At 39.9% G+C, this 22549-nt stretch overlaps 1 pseudogene; it reads left to right on the top strand.

Moving 5' to 3' along the window:
* The first annotated feature begins 21079 nt into the window (after positions 1–21079).
* LOC146720449 (uncharacterized) lies at positions 21080–22250 on the top strand (annotated as a pseudogene).
* The last annotated feature ends 299 nt before the right edge of the window (positions 22251–22549 follow it).

Genomic DNA, 22549 nt, shown 5'->3' on the forward strand with positions numbered 1-22549 from the left:
ATTATAATATCATCCTATTTATACTATTATATATAATAAATAATGGAAGTAAGCGAATATTTTGTACGTGTTCTTCAGTTATTTTTAAAAATATAATTATAAGCACTAAATACAATAATATAAGAATGGATTAATATTTAAATACAGTAAAGCTTCTATGATTTTCAGATTGGTAGAGCGACAGTAATAAATTGGAATTTTAATTTTTTACTAGCTTACGTCAATATTAGGAAATACCCCACACGTACTCCGCTTTCACTTTTCTTCTGAGATAGAAGCGTTGCACAAGCTAACTGTCCTTGCCGGAAGGGATAGACGACCGACGAAACGATAAATCGTGGATAGCTTTGGCGAAAAACTGTCCATCTACTATACATATAGAGCACTATAACACTATACTTTTACACTATATACAAAGAAAAAAAAAGATGGAAAACGGCGACTGACGATACCTTCGACCAATCCCGGAGCAAATACAATCTTCTGAATGTGTGGGGGAATAGACTTAATGGCTTAAATAAAGAGTCCCTCATATTTGCCTAAAATAGCGAAATTCGAAATAATGAGGGATAAGAAATTAAATAAGAAGTGAATACTGAGTGGAGGTATTTAAAGATTTGGAGATCAGAAGTTCTTGGGGAATCATTAATCGAATGAACGGAGTGCGGTAGAAACAAGGTGATTATTTCACAAATTGAGTCTTCACATGTATGAGAGAGGGGAGTTAGAATACAAAAAAGAGGAAAAAGGAAAGAGGTGGATATAGCGTTTATCGTAGGCGGCGAACTCCCTGATACAGCGTCGAGAGGAGAAGGGAGGACATCAAAAATTGGTGGAGAACAACTTACCGATGCCAACCGTTTCGAGGCACGGCAGACGTGAAGAGGAGGGCATATTGAGGTAGGGCGGGGAGGTGATTAGAAACAGCAGGCATCGGGGGCGCTGATGCCAGTGAATTGGTCACATATCCGAACTGGAGGGACGAAAAGAAATCTGTCACAAAAAAGTTCAGGGAGGGCGCAAAAAGAAAGAAGGGAACGAAGTAGAACTAGGACAAGGTAAAGAACAAAAAGACACAGACAGGAAAAGAGGGGGCGCGACGAATAAAAAAGAGAGAAGCCCAAGTAAGGACAAGAGGACCCTTTTTCGAGCAAACATGACAAAAAAAGGAAGTGGAGGGGGGAGAATCAGCCCCGGAGCGGAAGCAAGGGAAGACGGAGCAACAAGAAAGTAACGGGGGGGGAAGGGTTTTTGCCGCAAAAAAGGCGCACGGGGGACGGATGGTCAATGTAGATATGACGCGGTAATTCTAGGGGAGAAAAGAGTAATTACACCGAATTAGGGGGAGCAGAAAAGCGGCAGATGCAAGGAGTGGAAGTACCATAATCGAAGCAGAAAGAGACAACCCCAATAAGTGTAGATAATAAAGAGGACCATTGGTAGAACACATGACTCAATCTGCGAAGGGGTATTGACAAGCAGAATATTCTACAGGGAACAAGAGGGGGAGGCAGAGAGGGGAGAAGAACAACGGAGAGGGAAGAGGAGGCCAAGGGGGTGCAACAGCGGTCAAGGGAGGGAACAGAAGCGCAGGGGAATGGGCAAAAAAAACGAGACCAAAGAAGGTGCGTTGGCGACGAAAGCCGAAAAGATGGAGGAAGGAGAACAGGAGCTGAACAGAAGGAGTAAGCCAGAAAGAACATGAGGGAATGGGCAAAGAAAAAGGAAAAGGCGCGCAAAGCAAAGTCGGTGTCGGTCCGAAGAAGGCAGCGGCGTCTATAGGACGAGGTCGGTGACGGGGGGGGAAAAAGTCGCGACAAGGTGGGCAGTCGGGGGGAGCGAAGCGGTGGGGCCAACAAATCGCACCGGGAAGCGAGGGGCGGGGGCGCAGGAAGAACAGGCCGGGGAGCGGTGGGCCACACAACTAGGAATAAAGGTAGCGAGGGAAGTGGGGGGGAACGAGGAGCCGGGAGCAGGGGGGGAAGGAGGATAAAATTAACAAACACAAGAAATAGACGGTAAGAAGACAATAGAACAGACGCAGGGCGGAGTACAGACCCGGCGGAACACGCTTACCCGCGAGAAACCGATGTTCAGAGTAGTAAAAAAAGGCGAGGGTCATCACAAAGGAAGGCGCCCGCAGTGCGGTCTGCCCGGGGCACACAAGGGGGCGTCGAAGGCCTCGTAAAAACTACGAGCGGGGAGCGGGTCCCATACCCCCTGCGGGAAACGCCATGACACTCGACAACTACCCTGCCTGGCATGTAAAAAAGTCGAAAGGCGCAGGGCGCCAAAAAGAAAGGCGCCCAGGGCGCCGGGCACCAACGTACGCCGAAGGCCTCGTACAAAAACGAGCGGGAGCGGTCCCATACACCCTGCGGAAGACCCCGTAATCCTCGAAACTACGCTTTCGTATTAAGTAAAAGATGACAGTGGCGGTCAAAAAGAAAGGCGGCCAGGTCGTCTACACACAAAGAAGGGGAAGGAATGCGCGCCAAATATGGCTGCGCGGTCGTTTCTTCTGCTTTGGGGGACAAATTTTAGCAAGTTAAATGGATACCAAGTAAGGGCAATCGGAAAAAAAAGTAGTAAGTAGAGTATTGATGAGAATATCTGCACGCGACTATCCAACTTTATGACTAGACGTCTTCGCAATAAGACAAATGACATAGAACTATTACAACGAATTTAGCTCTTTAAGAGCGAATTTTTGTTCAATTATTAATTTAATAAAGAACCCAAAGATTCCATTTTATAATTCTAATTATTATAATGAAAAAGTTAAAAAAAGTATGACAGATAGACTATACACAGTTCTTATAAATTCTATTTTATATTGTGGTAGGGCATAAGCCCGCACGAGCATGATCGTGTAATCTGTAGGCGAATCGATTATCAGCACATTAAATTTTAAATGTAATCTGACGACAACATAAAGTGAAAGGTTGCAGCTTATTAATGAATCATTTACAAGAAAACCTTGAGTCTACACTAACAATAACATACATTTTAGTTTGTTCTTCGCGCCGGATCAGCGTGTGCCGTGATTAAATCTTGAGACGATTCGGTGTATTAACAATCGCTTTAACATACAAAAAAACTATTTGTTGCTGATTTGCAATAGATTCCATTCTATTGATCGCTGTAACATTTCCATGTGAACAAATCATCGAAACTTGAGTGACGACCGTTGGTGTCTCGTATCCTTCGACATCCTCAGTCTATTTGAGGTGAGACAAAATTTGTGGTGTTTGAGCCGTTTTTTTTTTCGATCATCTTTGGGGGGGGAGGGGAATCGAATTCAATTAACGATAGTGAACGGTGATGAAACCATAATTAGGTGGACAAATGATTCAAACAATTGCGAAACAACAAGACAAGTAAAAGCGAAATTTTACCAGCAGCAACTAATTTCGACATCGAATTGCCCGAGATGCCAAACTCACGACGCGAGAAGAAGTCGAGTCACGGTCCTTCGGAATTAGAGGCAGCGTACGTAAATCATTTCAGGCCATTGGTACAATATTGATTGTGAAGGGTGTCAAAGAAACTATGAACTAAAGATTTGACAGAGGAGATGGATTGTGACCGACGATATTGTGTTTTTCCGTCAAGCATCGCTGTGCAAGTCAATCGAGAAATTTAAACCATAATCTCCCCGGCTCCGACAATCCATCCATAGAAATTCAAGAAAACGACGGTACGTTATCACAGGTCCTTGGATCAGACCACTATTATAAAACAGTTGTCGGAAGATCTATGAGACAAGGGGTGGAAGTACCTATCACAGATATTAGGAACACAAATAATGCGAATTGAGCGTTGAGTGTGCAATCATTCGGTGTCGAGAACCTCACGTTTAAACTGGCCAATCATCACGTTCCACCTTCGACGGAACCATCGAAAAATGAAAAACGGTACGCTGATACATTCAAAAACTTGATCCACGAGAGCGACTATCCAATGTTGCAAAACACTCAATACCTTAGTCGATCATTGAGCGGTCCGTGCAGCAAAATAAATCGGGGATCGATTGAGGATATCCGACCAGAATGAATTTAGTTGCCTGCAAAGTTGCTGAAAAACGATACAGAACCAAAGAGCGATTCGCAAACGGCACTATTCAATTCTTTATTTGAATTACAACGAGTTCATCGGAATCAGCTACTGCAATTCAAAAATTGTTTGATCAACGTTCACAAGCATTTTACGGGTTTGCAATCAATGAAAACTCCGACGGAGCGTGGGGAGAACTAATAATCAGTAATTGGAGAAAAACGTGTACACCAAGCACAGAGGACTTTGGGATTAACACATTGAAGGAAATGACGGATGTTATAACGACTACAATGACAACTTTTACAACGACGATTTTCAAGTGTTAAAGCGGGCATCGTTGAACGAAGTCAAAGACTTGACGAACAGAAAGACTCATAGTCACGAGAGGAACGACGGAAATAAACGAAGTTTGTTCCATGCAAAAATCGCAGCCTAAAACCGGCGTTATCGACAACTATTCAAGGAGGAAGGTGCTATTGGTGCCAGGGACAACATCTGATTTACACGTGCATGAGTTTTTTGCGCTTGCCTGCCCGAAGACAAACTTCAAGAAGTGAGACGGAGGAAACTATGCATCAATTGCCTTCGAAACGACCATCCTCGTCAAGGAGTGCAGAGGGCGAGTTCGTGTCGTAAATGCGGAGAGCGACACAATACGCTATGTCTATCCGATCAGCGAAGATGCGAGTTCCACAACGAATTCATCAACTAAAAAAGCGATGGGAAATGCGGAGAAGTCGTCGGGCGTTGCAGATGGAGCGGTCGGGGTCTGATCGAGAGGGCGAAGGTCAGCGATTCAAGACGAGCGGTGCGTCCGTGTGTCATTTAACTGAGCGAGACAGACGTAAGGAAGTTTTAATGTCGACTGCGATTGTAAACGTTCGAGGAGGTAAGGACAATTACAAATTTTATTAGATAGCGCGAGCAAAAACTAACTTATATACGATGGAAACGTGTAAAAAATTAAATTAAAAAATTAGAAGATATTTATGAGTCATTAATGGTTTGAACGACATGAAGTGCGTAATAAAAACACGGTTGCAGATACAATCGCGAACGTCGGATTTCAATGTAAATGTGTGTTACTTAGTTGTTCCCAAAATAACAAAAAATTTACCATCATTTTCTATTCAAACGTCGCAATTATCAATTCCTGAAAATCTTAAATTGGCGGATCCGTTCTTTGCTAGTCCCGGCAAGATCGGATCGAACGCACTAATAGGTGTCAGAATTTTTCATATCTCTATTGCAAACCGGGAAAATTGAGCTCGGTAAAGATCTACCAACGTTACAAAATAGCAAATTAGGTTGGATTATATCAGGTTCAATTTCGGAGAATTTTGTCGTTAGTCAATCGATAAATCGTCAATCTTCGAATGCCCATACGTGTTTATTTGTCAGGAATGAAACCATCAACAATACGCTGCTTAAAGTCTGGGAGTTAGAGAAATACCAAGGTAACCAGAATACAAAATTGTCAACAAGAAGAGCAAGCGTGTGAAAATCATTTCATAAATACACAAATTCGAGACACTCAGGACATTTATTGTTAGACTGCCTTTCTGAACAAACAAGGCTCAATTAGGCGAGTCGCGAGAAATAGCAATAAAGCGATTATGTTATTTTAGAATGCAAATTCCAACGCGATCAGGAATTTCACAGACAATAGTCAAATTTCATGCGAGAATATATCGGAATTATATGTCAAGGATTACCAATTGCTGCGATACGAATTTACCGACATATCTACCACATCATGGCGTGCTCCGCGAATCGAGCACTACAACTAAATTGCGAGTAGTCTTTGACGGATCTGCCAAAACTACATCAGGAATTTCATTAAACGATACACTAATGGTGGGAGCAACTTGCAAGACAACATAATCGACATAATTTTACGATTTAGATTGCACGCAATAGCAATCACAGCCGATCTTAGAAAAATGTACAGACAAATTTGGTACACAAAAAAGACAGAAACTACCAAAGAATCGTGTGGCGATTCTCTTCGAGCGATCCTATACAAGAATTTCAATTAAACACCGTAACATACGGACTAGCGTGCGCGCCTTTTTTAGTGATACGGTGCGTTAGACAATGAGCTGGCGATGCAATCAGTGACTTTAGCGAAGCGTCACATGTACTATTAAATGATTTATATGTCGACGATATTTTGACAGGCGTCAAGTGCCCCCCCGTGGGCCACCACCTTGTCGTGGTGGGGGGGCTCATCCCTCGCAAGGGAAATAGCCTTGCGAGGGGTGCTAAGAGTGGTCTGTACCTCCTGAGGAGGTACATTAGGCCTGGTGGGGCCTCAGGGCTTCGGCCCGCCACCCTTGGAAGGCCACCAAGTAAAAAAAACCAAAAAATTTAAACTATGGGAGGAAAACGAACCAGGAAGAACGCTACTGGCCCAGGGGGATCGGATACCCCAGGGCCCGGCGGGGAGGGGGGTATGGTCCCGGCCCCCACCCCGTCGTCATCACACGACGGGCGTGAAGAAAGGGACGAAGACGTGATGTCGACGAATTCGTCGGCGACCACGTCAGAGAGGGAGTTTTATAACCCTGATGCGGTGAGGCCGGAGGCATTACTTCCGGGCCTCACATGGGAGAGGGATTTGGCTCCGTGGTGGAACAAGTTTGCACTCGATACCCCCACCGCGGAGCTCTTCCTCCACTCATTAAAGATCTGGAGGACTGCGAGGAAGGAGGTCGATGAATTGAACGAATACATCGACCAGCTGGTTAAAGAGGAGAAGGGAATGAGTCCCATCATGAGAGAGGCGAGAGGTTTCGCTTCGCGATGCGGGGTCTGGTGCATCAGCAGACCGACACCATAGCGGAACTGACGCGCAGAGAATGCGCCCGCCTCGGGGAGGACGAGGCTAAGAGCACGAGGTCCGGCATAGACCGGGGGACACAGACAAAAGAGGGGATAAAGGTTCCAGTGGGAACCCAGACCGAGGAGACGCCTGCGACGGTGGCCCCTTTGCCGGGGGAGTTGGTGGACAGACTCGAAGAGATATCCTCGGGGCTGGCCGCCAACTCGGACCGGCTGGGGCTGCTCGAGGGGCGCCTCGCAAGGATGGAAGTCGGTCGTGCAAGGAGGAGACTCGGGTGGCCCGGGAGATCTCCAGAGAGGGGAGTGTGATGAGATCGGCACCGGGACCGAGACGGAAGCCGAGACGATGAGATGACGACGGGGACGGCTACGGACGACACGACGACGACGACAAAGACGGATAAGGGGAAGACGGGGAGGGGGGGTTGGGGAGACCACAGGGGAGTGGGCAAGGGTGGTGGGGAGGGGATCAAGGAGGAGGGAGAGAAGGGAGAGGGAGGAAAGGGGGATAAGAAAGGAGGAGGAAGAGAAGGTGACCGCTGGTGGAGGCGGTTGGTGGGAAAGGAGAGTTGGCGGCGGGGCGACCGTCGCCAACGTTATGGGGGCGCCGAGGTGTTACCGGTGTCTGTGTGTGGGGCACACATGGCGCCGGTGCATCTCGGCGGTGGACAGGGGTAGCCGCTGCTACCGCTGCGGCTCCCCTGGCCACAAGGAGGTTGGGTGCCTGTCCGGCCTTAGATGTCCACTTTGCGTGGACTTTCGACGGCCGGCCAGGCACCGAATCGGAGGCCCGGGATGCCTAACGGCACCCCTGGCTGAGTCAAGAGGAGGGGGCGTGCCCCCCGTCGTCGGCGGTCGTGCCCACGGGTGCGGCTGTCCGCGGCGGCGGGGGTCGGGGGGTCCGCCAGATACCGGCGTCATTGGTTGACGCCGGATGAGGATGTCGGGGGAGACGTGGGAGCGCTTAGGCGCTCCCCTCCCCTCCCACACCCTCCGGGAGGGAGGGGCCCCACCGGTTGCGGGTGAACTCTGACCCCTAGGGGTGGAGGGAGGTCGCAACGGGGGGGGTCAGGAATGAGGGGGGGCCACGTGTCCCTGGCGGGCGGGCATTGCCCTCCCGTCCGGGGCGCCTGGGCCCCTCTCAAGGACGGAGACGTGACGCGTGGGGCCCTCTCACCTGGAGCCGTAGGCACCGGTGGGAGGGCAACACCGTCCACGGAAGGGGGTTCCTCTCCTTCTGAGAGGAGCCTCCTGATGAGGGCCCCTTCAGTGAACCGCCGAACCGGACCACCCTCTTGGAGGTCCGGGGGTTGCGACACTGAGGGGGCGAGGGGCGATGGCTGATGGCTCGAGCGGGAGTTCTCGAGCCATGGCTCCGCCCCTCAAACTCTTTGAGAGGGCGCGGCGTGGGATCGATGTCGCCCTGCGCCGCAACCGCGAGGAACCCGTACAATGACGGGGGGAGGGTGTCGCCCTCAGCGGCATCCTCCCAAGGAGGGATAAGGCGGGGGGGCGGCCAGTCGGTATGGGATACCAGCATCCTGGCCGTCCCCTATTAACGCCCGCGAAGGACATCCTCTGGGGTTTTAGTGCGGTAGGTCCTGTCCCGGCTCTCCGGCTCGCCGGTCCCGACTCTCCGGCCCGCTACGGCGGATCGGCCAGGCGGATGTGCGGGCCGGCCAGACGGGGCAAGGAGTCCCACATAACCCCCGCCTCTACCCGGAGGCGGACGGTACCATGAGGTTTCCCCAGAGACAAAAAAAAAAAAAGGCGTCAAGTGCACGACTGACGCAATCAATTTAATTGCACAACTAAAGAATTTGCTAATAGCGGCGGATTCGAACTTCATAAATTACATTCGAATTGCAAAGAAATCGTAAATAAATTTGCAACGATTGATTCAGACGAAAAATCGTCGTCGGTTACGATCACTGTAGATACCATAAAAACATTAGGATTAAATTGGAATCCTGAACGCGATATCTTTCACTTTTCCAGTCAACTGATAAACAATTCTATTAAAACAAAACGCGAAGTACTATCGGCAATCTCAAAACTGTTTGATCTGTTAGGTTTAATTAGTTCTATTTCAATTCGTGCTAAGTTGATCATGCAAGGGACATGGTCCTCGAACTTAAATTGGGATGATCAGCTGACGCACGAGATTCAACAAGCGTGGGATGCGTATGCGGACAATCTACAGGAAATACATGCAATCGAAATTTTGCGTAGAGTCACCTTGTGCTCCAATGCGAATCAATTCTATTTACATGCATTCTGCGACGCCTCGTTGAAAGCATACGGAGCATACGTCTATCTACAAACTATTGATAATGACAATAAATGTGTCTCACATCTATTGTGCTCAAAATCGCGAGTGGCACTCGTGAAAAATAAGACGATTACAATACCAAAATTGGAGCTTTGCTGAGCCGTAGTCTTGACTCAATTAATTAAAAATGTTACACAAGCTTTAAAAATTGAATTAGATGGAATATACGCATGAAACGACTCTACAATAACTCTTGCATGGATTTCCGGCGATCTGTCGCGCCAAAAAACATTTGTCTCGAACAGAACGGCCGAGATTCAGTCCGTCGTTCCCGCTATCCAATGGCGTCATGTCAGTGGCGCCGAAAACCCGGCCGATTTAATTTTACGCGATACAAGACTCAATAACTTAAAACTATGTAAGCTCTGGTGGGAAGGCCCTAAATGGTTATCAGATGTTGATAATTATTCATTGTGTGGAACGCAATTGGCAAACCTTTTGCCGGAGGAAATAACGGTCATTTACTCCGAAGAATTGTCGGAATCACGAGTAACGTTGCATACGAATAATTCAAGACAAACAATTCAGACGTTACTAAACAATCATTCGTCGCTATCAACAATTGAACGCATAGTAGCATGAATTTTCCGATTTGTTTTTAACGCAAAATTAAGTAATCACACGGAACGTAAGCGTGGCTATTTGACGATAGGTGAGATTTGCAATGCTCATCGAGCCTTAATTATATCAATCCAACAAATTCATTTTGCAAATGAATTATCGAGTATAACAAAGGGATGACGTGTTGAGTCAAATAGTAGACTGCTTCCACTTGACCCGTTTTTTGACAAAAAAGGTATTCTCAGGGTGAGCGGTAGACTCAAAAACGCGTTAATAATTTATAATAAAAGGCATTCTATCCTATTGCCTTCAAAGGACAATTTCACGAAATTGCTATTCCAACGTGAGCATCTCAGATTGCTACATGCTGGCCCACAAGCATTACTCTACTCTACTTGTCAAAGGTATTGGACGATTGGAGGGAAGAATGTCGCGAAGAAAACTGTCCACAATTGCGTGATCTGCTTTCGGAATAAACCAAGGGCATTATCACAATTGATGGGACAGTTACCCGCAGATCGCGTAATTTCGAAGCGTCCATTCTTTGTGATCGGAGTCGATTTTGCTGGACCAATTATAACGTTAGTTAACAAGGGTCGCGGTAGGAAAACTATCAAATCCTACATATCGTTATTTATTTGTTTCACAACAAAGGCAATACATTTGGAGGCAGTTAGTGATTTGAGCTCTGCGTCGTTCATCGCAGCACTCAGACGATTTATCGGTCGTCAAGGTTGTCCACAACGCATTTATAGTGACAACGCGACAAATTTTGTGGGTGCAAAAAATGAAATCAACGAAATGTAACAACTCATCAAAGAAAGAGAGACATAAATACGAAAATATGCAATCCTAACAATATCGAGTGGAAATTTATCTCACCATCGTCACCTCATATGGGGGGAATTTGGGAAGCAGGCGTGAAGTCTTGCAAATTTCACTTGAAACGCATTATCGGTGAAAGGTTATTAACGTTCGAAGAATTATCGACAGCGTTAATTCAAATCGAAACATGCTTAAATTCGCGCCCTATTTGCCAATTGCCTTCCACACCCGCAGATCTCCAGCCGCTCACACCAGGGCATTTTCTTATCGGAGAACCGTTGACTAGTCTTGTAGACATTGACACAAGTGACGTGCCAATCAACCGTCGATTGTTGGCAACTAGTGCAAAAGATCACGCGAGATTTTTGGAGTCGATGGAGTAAGGAATATTTAACTTCCTTACAAAGTAGAAGCAAGTGGAGACATGAAAGGTCGAACATAGTAGTGAACGATATTGTTTTAATTCAAGACAACAATGCCACGCCGTTAAAATGGAAGTTAGGTAGGGTAGTCGAAACCCATCAAGGCATGGACAACAACGTACGCGTAGTTACATTAAAAACTGCAAACGGAACATATAAGAGAGCTATTGGCAAATTGTGTAAGTTACCGATTTCTGATGACAATTGACGAAATTAATTAACATTAATTGAGGGGCGGGATGTATAGGTTTGACTAGGACCGTTTACACGTGACGGGCATATGTACGGAAGTAGCGAGAAAGTAGGGAATGCAAGAAATTGTGGTAGGGTATAAGCCGACACTGAAGAAATGAGTCAGTTGTAATCTGTATGCCGAATCGATTATCAGCAAATATTATAATCTTGACGAACAAAATAAAGTAAAATGTTGAAGCATTATTAAATCAATCATTTATCAAATAAAACGTGAGCTAGCACTAACAATAACATACAAAATGTTTTCGACCATGGATAAAATATACAAAACAAAATTTATAAAATTTATATTTATATATATTCTCAACTCAAATCTGACGTTCCTTGGTTGAAATATGTTGTGGCAGTCTCTTATTTCTATTTTAAATTTGAGTTTAATTAATTTTTATTTGTGACTTATATGATATTACTATAATTTGACACTGCATGGAGAGATAAGAGGAGTTGATTAGTTATTATTTTACTTTCTCACTTGAAAAGGACCACAACCTATATAGTCGAAACGTCGTGAAATTGAATAAACAATTTTATCTGCTAGTTTGGTCGATTATTTCCATAATTTGTAATGAATACTAGTGACTGTAATTAAAAATTTGGAATTTATTATAATTTAAAATGTAATAGAAAGAGATAAAGAGATATTGCTTGATATTAAAATACTATAAATGATAATGTGGCAGTGTAAAGAGAGAATTCCAAATATTGCACCTTCGCGAGCGATTAATTATCCAGTTGCGGCAAAGTTTGGCCTAAAGTTTATAAACGTACGTTTTTGTTAATTCTGTTGCAGATATGAGCATATTTCTCTTCAACAGGTTCCTCTTACTGGGCTTCGTCGTGGCCATAGTACTAAATGTTCTGATTCACCGGGAGCCGCGAAAAAAATGTACTTGAAGCCGCCGCCGAAGATGTGCCGCTACAACAGAGCTAAACTCGGTACTGGAAGCGGGATGCTCCAAACTGGAGCATCCCGCTTGGAGGAAATCTCGTTAGATTTAAAGGCGGACGTACAAGATAGTTGTTTAAATATATCTTACTTAAAATTGCAATAAAAAATAGTCATGTATGTTTTTGTCATTATAAATATATTTTCTGCATATATCGCAAGAATTTTTTTGAAATTTTATCTACAATTCGCATCAAATACAGGCATTTATAACGAGTTCTATAAATACGGGAGAATCAGTTTTTTAATTTTTTTACATTAATTATGAAATTAAGATATATAAGATTTATAAATTAAAAATTATATTATAATAAAATTTACTCGAATCTGGAATTATACGAAATCTCGTTAGATTTGAAAGCGGACATACAGGTGAGATTGTCGTTTAATTATATATCTTACTTAAAATGGCAATAAAAAAATTGTCATATATGTTTTTGCGATTATAAAAAAATATTTTTTGTATATATCGCAAGGATTTTTTTATCTTAGTTGCAATTCACATAAAATAGAAGAATTCATAACGAGTTCTAGAAATCCGTGAGACTCCGTTTTATTTTTTTTGTTTTTTACAATAATTATAAAATTATGATTTATAGATTAAAAATAATATAATAAATTCACTCAAATCTAAAATTGCACGAAATCCTGTTATTTAAAGGCGGACATACAGGTGAGATTGTTATTTAAATATATCTTACTTAAAATTGCAATTAAAAATTTTTATATATTCTTTTCTATTGTAAATTAATATTTTCTGTATATATAGCAACGATCTTTTTATATCTTATCTGCAATTTGCATAAAATGGAGGAATTCGTAACGAGTTCTAAAAATCCGCGAACTTTGTTTTACTTGTTTTAAATATGGGAAATTAAGATTTATAAATTAAAAACAATATAATAAAATTTTTAATATTATTATTAAATAAAGTTTCTATTAAAAATAATTCTTCATATAAAATTCATATCATATATTTGACCTTGGATAGTCGTTTAAAGATTATCTTTACTTTCTTAAATCGAGACCCCTATTTTTCAAAGCATATTTTTGTGCTACTTCTATTTAAGAAATTGATGATGACCTTTATATGACATTCAAGCGAGTATCCAAGGTCAAACCAATGACACCATTTTATATAACCCTCGAAATAAAAAAACTTTTGTATGAAGCATTCTTCATTGCATTCTTCAATGCATTGTTCAAAAGATATTCGCGTGGATCTATTAAAATCGCTCACCCTGTATACGTTTCATGTCTGATAACACTCATGGCGTTCTTCCTCTGTTTGCTAGGTGCTAGATTTAAACTGGAATCGAGTGAGAGAACTGAAAAACGACAGTCTGCATTCTTACAAGAAACTGGCTTTTTATCTATCTAAGTGATAATTTTGTCGTTTCGTGTATCTCGGTGTTCCTCTTCGTGGTCTTTGTGGCATTGTTTTGCGTACACAAGCGGAACCGTAGACGGCGCAGAAAGCAGAAGGAGCAGCTGACGACGAACAACGACAACATGAAGCTGTTTCAACAGCAACCTGACGATAATTAATGAAATATTCGCCGACAGAACGTAGAATCCTGTAAAAAGGGCTGTTTCTGGCGTTGACAATGCGAGAGTAGAATTTTACGCGAGGAGGGCATGATGAAAGTGTAAGAGCCCAGTCAGAAATAATCGGTCAATTGGACGTCGATTTAAAGTCCAACGTATTTTATTCGATATTTCTGGCTTTTGGATGATAATTAATAACACTTTTGTTGATCATAACGTCTCTGTTCAAGAGGTTATATAATATATATTACTCTTTCTCAGAAATTTGTAATATATTTTTCAAAAAATGGCAATCGTGCCAGGAGTAGCATTCGAACTATTATATAATCTTACGTTAATAATATTTATTGACCATTGCGCAATCTGTATTAATGATGATCAGGTACAAACTTAGGCACGTAAATATATACTCAAATAAATTTTTTGTAAATTTTCAGTCGACTAAACTCTTTCAATAAACACAAACAGTTCTCGCTTTATCTTTCTCTTACTTATAGGAAAAATATTATTTATTTCTCAAATAACTCTTAGCTCTTACACTTTCATCCCGCTTTTCTGACGTAAAATTCTACTTTCACATTGTCAACGCCAGAAACAGCCCTTCTTTCTAAGAGAAAAGGAGAGTGAGAACTGTTTGTGTTTATTGAAAAAATTTAATCGACTGAGAATTCACAGAGAACTTAATCGGATATACACTGTATATTTACGTGCCTATGTTTGTATCTGATCATCATTAATACACATCGCGCAATGTTCAATAAATGTAAAATTATTATAATTGCTTGAATGCTGATCCTGGCGCATTGTCATTTTTTGAAAAATATATTACAAATTTTTGAGAAAGAGTTTACTAGACATACATTAGTTATTCTTGTACTATCTGAGTATAAGTATATTAATCTCCGCGAAGCTGTCTTCTTCATTGATTATTTTTGTTGAAGCCTGTTTTCTCATTTTTTTTCCATTCAGAGTCTTAAGTAATCTCCAACAATAAGTACCATTAAAAGTTTAACGTATTTTTTTCAATATCTCCGGCTTCTGGAGATACATATATTATATAGCCTCTTGAACACAGACCTTATGATCATCAAAAGTGTTATTAATTATCACCTAGAAGTGAAGAAGACAGTTTCGTGGAGATTAATGTTTATACCCTGATAGCACAAAGATGTCTAATTTATGTCCAGTGAATATTCGTTATTGGACATTAGGATATCCTTAAACAATCCAAATAAGATATACACCTTCTTCTTCTCGGTCACAGAGCCAAACGCGATGTTATTGCGAAAATTAAGTAATCTGAGAATCTGTATCCTATGGTTGGGATCTCAAGAATTCTCCTTATTCCTCTTTTAACTTCCTGTAAATCCAAATAAGGTCTATCGGACAAAATGTACATTTGTCACAACTTGGTACGTCCACAGGATGTACGAAATATATCCAACTTTTGATCAATTATGGATTGATTTTGTATTTATTGTAGACTAATTTAGGGTATCTTTTTTAATTGTAAATTTCCATTATATAATAACTATAAAATAACTATAAAATAACTATAAAATGACTATAAATAACTATAAATAACTATAAATAACTATATAATTAAGTAAATTTTAACAAAAGACTGTTAAAATATGATTGGCTATAAGAGCTTCAGCGCAGATAATAAAGCGCGATATATATTTTTTTTAAAAATCAATCCAATTTATTACAGTGTTAAAATACAAATTACAAAAATGAGATACGACGTACGTTTTGGCTCTTTCTTTGAGCCTTCATCAGCGCCCAATACAAATAAAACGCAGAGAAAGTATTAACTGTTACGTTATAATATGATATCCAGATACGCTTAATAATTCAAACATTAGAAAAACCGCATGATAACAAGCATAAGATGTTAGAGATATGTTTTACAATCCTCAGAAATAGATCGTGAATTATATTCTATGCAGCTGCATCAGAGATCACGGTACAGACATTATCGAATTATTATTAACAATGATGGATGTATATCAGGGTTGGGAAAGTTACTTTGTAAAAATAACTAGTTACAGTTACAGTTATCTTATTGAAACAGTAACTAGTTACAGTTACAAGTTACCAATTTTAAAAAATAACTCGTTACAGTTACAGTTACTCAAAAAGTAACGAGTCGTTACTTTTCAATTACTTTTTAAAAATAATTATACATTATTTTAAATATAAGGAGCTTACATATTATGCACAACTACAGTCAAGTATTTAAAAAAATTCTTGAATGTAATATTGATCGATTTGCTTGCGACTTTGCGATTACCTATCAATGTATGAATGACCTTTATATACAACAGTAAAAATAGTTATATATGGTAACTTACTAAATAGTAATCGCAAAGTCGCAAGCAAATCGATTAATTATTACATTTAAGAATTTTTTTAAATACTTGACTGTGATTGGTCGATTGTAATTATGTGTTGTATTATTTTATGTACACAAAATGAAAATTTTAGGTAAAAAATTAAATTATATAAAGATCTATATATATATATATATGCTACTGTTATCAAAATTTAATTTAACAATATAACGGCTACCATACTTAAACGATACTTTTAGCGAATGTTTCCAAAAAAAGTAATTAATAAAGTAACTGTTAAAATAGTTACTAGTTACTAAAAAAATGTAACTAAGTTACAGTTACAGTTACAGATGGAGAAAAATAACGAAGTTAAGTTACAGTTACCGAAAAAAACTGTAACTGTAACTGTAACTTCGTTACAAGTAACTCGTTACTTCCGAACCCTGATGTATATATATAACGTACAAAAAACTTACAGAAATCTATTGTCTTTCATATCCGCTCATTTCTCTTGTCTTCCATATCCGCACATTTCTTAGTATTTTCAACACGAATTCAAAACACCAGTACGTACAACGGTGGTAAAGTACTTGTGTATTACTTTAAAGTAACTGATATTAAAAATGGAGAGAACCACTAGTGCAAACATGTTTTCACTCATTAATTCACGTAAAGAATAATATATTTAAAATGATTAGATAATCAAATTTAGTATTCATAATTTTTATATATATGTTTTAAATTTTCAATAATTAACAAATGTCATATTATATTTATACATATACCATTGCTTTTGTATTAATTGCAATAAAATGTGTCAAATGCAAAATATAATAAAATTAAATTATCTTATTTTGATTCTCAGCAAAATCTCGAAAGGTCAATTTTATTTTAGTACTATTCCTATTAAAATTAATGAATGCACGTATTAAATTTTAATTATCTTATTGAATAAAGTCAGTATTACATCACTGTATCCCGGATTTAAATTTATTTCTGATAGAAGACTGCACAAGATACACGTGCCTTTAAGGAAGAGGAGACGAGACTATCGAGGACAAAGAGTCGTCGATGGCTTTGCGAGAAACTATCCATCTACTATACTATATGGAACTATACACATATAGCTTTTACATACTACAATATATACAAAGAAAACAAAAACAAATCATTGAAACTTCTACTGACAATACCTTGACCAACCCAGCAGTGAAATAAAATACTCTTGTCTATTTTATAGACTTCTTTGCGAATTCTTTTATTTAAGCATTAAATGAAGAGTCTTCATATTTCTAAAAATCCGCAAGTAAGAAATAAATTGATGGAGATAAATTAAATTGATAATTGAATAATTATTTTATTTATTTAAATATTTGTATATAAAAATTTCTTTTGAATAATTAATCGATAACGTATGTGTTAAAAAATTTTTTTTATTTTACAAATTTATTAATCACATTTGTTGTCTTTAGAATACAAAAAAAAATATTAGAAGAGTAAATTATATTGAATATATCAGTTTATTCGCCAACTCTTATACATCATCATATTAGATATAATGCCAGCACATATAAAGTAAAAACAAAATACCTATTCCAAAACCGGTTTAGATTCCACGTGTATAACTTTGAGAGTTATATCATGATTATTTATTTATTTGATTATGTCGTGTATTCGTATTCATCTTTGGAAGAGTAACATTGTAGAGTGCAGGTGGAAATAATTTCTTTGCTCCTCATTATATTAAAATATAATTTTACTTGACTACATGTTATCTCTTACAAAAGTTTCCCGAAAAGTCTTCTTTCGTGACTCCTGACTCACAATCAGAGCGAGAGAGACGGACTCCCCCCGATTCGCTCGCTCGCCCCTATTCGCTACTCACGCCTGCGCTCTCACATTCGCGCTTCCTATTTACTCGCATATATGTATAACAGATTAGGAATTAGAAACAGCAATAGATCCGATGGCTGAAGCTTTTTAATTTTTTATTCCTAACTTTTGACGAGGAAAGAAAATCTTTCACAAAAAATTTCTATGATTTCTTCAAAATTAATAATTGAAACTAATAATTACTAAAATGTAAGTCATATTAGAGAAAATAGTAACCTAAACCGAATTAATGTCATCATGAAAATTTAAGATTTTAATTATTTAAAAAATGGTAAAGATTTAATCGACTAACTCTGGCAAAAAAGAAATTTTATTAAATTTCACAACGTTTCGGCCGTGGATTTCAACCCTTATCAAGTGCTATGTTCTTAAAACAAAGTAAATCACAACTTTTTTAAAAAACAAAAATTCGATTTTAGAATATGTCTAAGATCGAATTTTTGTTATTTAAAAACTAGAGTTGGTCGATTAAATCTTTACCATTTTTTGATTATCGTCTAGTGACCTTAAAGTTTTATATCGTTAATTATTTAAGTATTAATGTGACACTAATGTTATGATAAAATATTTAATTAAGTTTATAAAAATTATAATATTATGAATTTTTATTACAATTTATAGCATTAATAAATGAACATATTTTTATTTGATATATGTATAATAACAATTTATAGTAATTTCATGCAAATTTTGTAGCAGCTTTCTGAAATTCTACTAATATTGAAAATTAAAAATAATATCATCCGCTACAATTAACAATATTATAAATATTTCAATATATGTCAAGGAATGTAACATAACCTCATTTGAATTTGAAAAAGAAACGATACAAAATAATATGTTTTTGCTACGAAATATGTGTGAATTATAACTATTAATCTTAAACATAAAGATTAGCATAAATAAACATGATTTTAATTTTTAAATAAAAATTAAAGTTCGGTGTTATCAGTGTGACCTCTTCCTCCTCCGGAAGAACTCATATTCTCCTGCATGACTATTTCTTTTGTCGTGGTAATAATGCTTGATGATGTTGCATTCGATTCGGATCGAACTTTTGGCAACAAACCGCAGCCAAATCGCTTGAATAACATGCGCTTGATCCTTTTTCTCCACACAAATATGATAAAGACGAATAGACTCTGTATAATGTCCAGCCAATAAACAACATACCATAAAATGTTGTAAATTGGTACTTTTCCAAATATTTCGTACGCTGTTATAATGAGCCATTTTATGCCCATTAAGCTAAACAGCACGATAAATAGCTTCAAATATAGATTAAACCTGTAAACAAATATATAATTTTCATAGTTCTTGTGAATATATATATGACGAATAAAATTTAATTGATGTATAAACCTTAAGAAATTTTTGAAAGTGTTTAAAATTTATATTTTTGTGAAATACAGGTGCAGTCATTAATTTGATTTTCGTGATTAATTGTCATTTTATTTAGAATTGTATAGATTCTCTAAGACAAACGTAAAAAGATTTATTCTTGAAAATACGAGGTGTGTTCAAAAAGTATCGCGAATTTTGTGTTTTTTCAAAAATTATTTATTTATTCATGAATATCTATTTTGTCCCCTTCAAAGTAATCCCCACCAGATATTATACACTTGTGCCAACGTTTTTTCCAATCCTCGAAGCACTTCAAAAAATCATTTTTTGTGATCTTGTTCAGCTCCTCCTTCGATGCCGTCTTTATCTCCTCAATCGTAGCGTAGCGTCGTCCTTTCATGGGCCTCTTCAGTTTCGGGAACAAGAAAAAGTCACAGGGGGCCAGATCTGGGGAATACAGTGGCTGCGGCATTATTAGTGTGTTGTTTTTGGCCAAAAATTCGCGCACAAGCAACGATGTGTGAGCAGGGGCGTTATCATGGTGCAAAAGCCAATTTTTGTTCTTCCACAAATCCGGGCGTTTCTGGCGGATTGCTTCGCGCAATTTGCGCATAACTTGCAGGTAATATTCCTTATTGACCAGTAGTTATACTAGGGGGGTTCTAACTCAGGGGCAATGAGGGGGGTGCGGGGCGGGGGGGAATCGAGGGCGAGGGGGTGACGTCACGCGGGGGGAAGGGGTCTTATCAGTAGATAAGCTTATCTTTTGTTTATAAACATATCAGATAACCTGATAAGGGGATCATGTTACCTGATATATTTATAAACAAGATAAGATAAGGGGATTATGTTACCTGATATATTTATAAACAAGATAAGCTAAGTTTTCGAATCCAAGATAAGCGGCGTCTTTGTAAGGTATCAAAGAAAAGCGGCGTCTTTGAGCGGTATCAAAGTTTTCATAAATTTTCTCCGAAGATAAGATAAAATTTCTGCGAATGGCTGCCGCATTTCGAGCGCCGACAATCAGGGGGGAGGGGGGGGGGGTTGCGTTTCTTCTCCTTATACGTTATCTGTATATTTCTAAGAAATATAATCAAATTCTAAGAAGGGCCACCGCTTGGCATACGCCGACAATCAAGGGGGTTGCGTTTCTTCCCCCATACGTTATCTGTATATTTCTAAGAAATATAATTAAATTCTAAGAAGGGCCGCTTGGATCCGAGCGCCAACAATCAGTTCTCTGAAAATCTAAGATAATCAAATTTTAAGAAGGGCCACCGCTTGGCATACGCCGACAATCAAGGGGGTTGATACATGATCTATACATATATCTCTAAAAAATATCAGCGGGTAAAGTTTCAGGGCGAACAAGTTGCTGCCTGCAACCTCGCCGCTTGCGACCTCGCTGCCTGCAATCTCACCGCTTGCGGCCTGCGACATGTTTTTGCATGGGATTGTATATCACCCTCGCGGTACCTCCCCAATAAACGGCGGTTCTTTATTGTTTATCTTAGGAAGAAATACCAGCGCCGATAACCAGCGGCTGCAGGAATTTATAAACAAAACAAGCGCCGAAAATTTACGTCATCTAAATTTTTCTCGTTCGTACATTGACGAACAAAGGGTTGATCGGGGATATATAATGAGGACCGATGCCGCTGCCGGACCATAGTACCACTGGCGAGCGCATGCTTCATTCAAGGTGCAAGAAAAAAAGTTTAGTGTGCAAAGAAGTTTTTTTGTAATAAGTGTGAAAAAGTGAATTTTTTACAAAAATGGAGAACGTTGAGCGCGACCTGTTGGAGCGTTCCCACCAAGTCGCCACCTTGGGCGAATATTTCGGATGGCTGCAAGAGTGCGAAGAATTTATCACACAGCTGGAAGAACGCAGCCGTGTCAAGCGTCCGCGTCTCTCGATTGGACATAGGCAATCTCTCGTGGCGAGAATAGCGCGACTCGAGGGTGCAAAGGTGCGCTTGCAGAGACAGTATGTCGGTGAATCCATGTTTAGTGGTGGATCCATGCCTAGTGGCGGCGGCAATAACGCGCAAAGACTAGTTTGGCGCGAAATCGATACGGCGTTCGATAGCCGTATACTGACCGGTGCGGTAATTAACGCAGACTATATCGAACCGCGTTAATTTTTGGAAAATGCCAAAGACATTATAGTCGAGAACGTGGAGAATGTGCTGCAGAGACACATCAGTGTAAAAGTGAACACTGTTTTCAACGGTGAATTTATGTCCGGTGACAAGCGTGCCAATAAAAGTATTAACACGAGAAACTTTGAACTCTTTCGCACGTCCGATGTACGCGAGTGGTACGAGCGCCGCGTAATCGAGCCCACGCTAGCATCGCTAGAAGAGTTCCAGGAACGCGATAGCGGCTGGGCATTGTCGCGGATAATAGATTTGACAGTGAATGTAAATAAGTACAATCCAATGCGCGCGGGATGTCATGTCAAATTACCGCAAAAAATTATGGCAAAGAGAGCGGTGGTTAATGTGCAATCAGCGGACAATGCGTGTTTTGCATGGTCGGTGGTGGCCGCTCTTTACCCTGCTGAAATAAACACGGGTCGAGAATCCTCTTATCCACATTACACAACAGTGCTGAATCTCCAAAACATTGAGTTTCCAGTGACTGTGAATCAAATTAAAAAGTTTGAACTTGCAAACGACATCTCTGTGAATGTGTACATCATCGAGAACGAGAACATCGTCCCGTTGCGTCTTTCGGAAAAAAAGAAGGACAGGCACGTCAATCTGCTGTACGTGGAGGACGAACACGGGCATTTCGCGTGCATAAAAAATCTGTCTCGTCTCGTGAGCTCGCAACTGAGCAAAAAAAAATGTAGAAAATTTATTTGCGATCGGTAAGTATATAGTAAACTTAAATTATATTTAAAATATTTCTAATTAAATTTTTTATTTTTACAGATGTTTACACTATTTCGGAGCGGCGGATAAATTGCAGGCGCATACGGAAGATTGCGGGAAACTGAACGACTGCGCTATTCGGTTGCCGAGCGAGAATGACAAGTGGCTCAGCTTCGACAACTACACGAGGAAGGAGCGGCTGCCGTTTGTAGTGTACGCCGACCTCGAGTGTGTTTTGGCAAAGACCGAAGATGCCAAAAATCATCAACACTATCAAGTGTTCATCGCGTATTACGTAC

Source organism: Nylanderia fulva, unplaced genomic scaffold, assembly GCF_048542155.1.
Source record: "Nylanderia fulva isolate GAGA-0341 unplaced genomic scaffold, ASM4854215v1 Scaffold69, whole genome shotgun sequence".
Lineage (NCBI taxonomy): Eukaryota > Metazoa > Arthropoda > Insecta > Hymenoptera > Formicidae > Nylanderia > Nylanderia fulva.